Below are 1,582 nucleotides of genomic sequence, written 5' to 3' on the forward strand. Positions count from 1 at the left end.
GGGATTGGTAGGGCCTCTATAAGCTGTGCTGGGGCGTGCTCCCTTCTCCCCATGCCTGGTCCACATTCTAATGGCGGGGCAGGGGATTGGTAGGGTCTCTATAAGCTGTGCTGGGGCGTGCTCCCTTCTCCCCATGCCTGGTCCACATTCTAATGGCGGGGCAGGGGATTGGTAGGGCCTCTATAAGCTGTGCTGGGGCGTGCTCCCTTCTAACCATGCCTGGTCCACATTCCAATGGGGGGTAGGGGATTGGTAGGGCCTCTATAAGCTGTGCTGGGGTGTGCTCCCTTCTCCCCATGCCTGGTCCACATTCTAATGGTGGGGTAGGGGATTAGTAGGGCCTCTATAGGCTGTGCTGGGGTGTGCACCTTCTCACCATGCCTGGTCCACATTCCAATGGGGGTAGGGGATTGGTAGGGCCTCTATAAGCTGTGCTGGGGTGTGCTCCCTTCTCACCATGCCTGGTCCTTAGCCTGTGGGGGATGGATTAGGGTCGGTACTATGGGTTCTCTCCTATCTCCATGCCCAATCTTCCAAGGTGGGGGGTAGGATCAATAAATGTTGCAGCACTGGGCTGCTATTTTCTCCCCCGGCCTGCCCCTCAGACTCTGCGGTGATCCGGTCGCTACTGAGAGTTGGACCTGGCGTGGCACTTCACCCATACTTTGGGGAAGATGGAGAAGTTGCATGGACGTGGTCTGCTGTTGCACTAGGAATAACAGCACTGTTTTAGGCTTGGCCAGTAGCTAAGGAAGATAGGATTTCTATAAACCGCTAAACGGTTGCACTAGTTTCCCTCCCGACTGCGCCGGTAGTGTACAAGCAATGCCGGTCCCCACACTGATCGGTGAAAGCATTTGAACAGGCCCTGTATCTAAAGCAATAACATAAAGAAAATAGAATCTGCTCTATAAATAAATATAATTTAATCCCTGAGTGTAATACTGCATAATTACATGGTGCTTGGGTGATTGGCAATGTGGGCTCAGCAGACTGGCATTTTCGGGCGCTAAGGCAATGTCTACATGCCAATAGTCAAAGGTTGTCAAGAGCAGGACGCAGCTGCGAGATGTCCCAAATCTGGCTGACCACATTCCCAGGACTGGACGCCAGGATTGGCTTTCCATGTTTCCAGCACCGCCTTCCTGCTTTCCCGGGACTGGCTTCCAATGTCTACATGTAGCAGCTGCCCACGTGTGGATGTTGCCATCTTTTAATGTCCTTATTACCAGGGTGGAAAGGGCACGTGCAACCTTCTCCTTTAGATCTGCTAGAACTGGGTGACTGATCCTGGGAACCCTGACATCCATCCTGGCTGGAGATATTCAAGGTGAGGGCCAGAACCATTGCTGGTGGAGTGGGTCAGGGAGGGTGCCATCTGCTGTCCCTCCCACTCATTCAGTGCCCCTTACTCTGTACCCTCAGGAACGAAACAGAGCCACACACACATGCATGTTGTTGTTATGTAAGCATTCTTCATCATATCAATGGAGTCTTCTTTTTTGCTGTTGTCGGGCATTCTCAAATCTTTCAGGCCAATGTCCAATGAATACTGAGATGGACCAGACTAAGAAAAAAATCA

This window comes from Ambystoma mexicanum, chromosome 1q (assembly GCF_040938575.1).
Source record: "Ambystoma mexicanum isolate Mex_15411 chromosome 1q, UKY_AmexF1_1, whole genome shotgun sequence".
NCBI lineage: Eukaryota > Metazoa > Chordata > Amphibia > Caudata > Ambystomatidae > Ambystoma > Ambystoma mexicanum.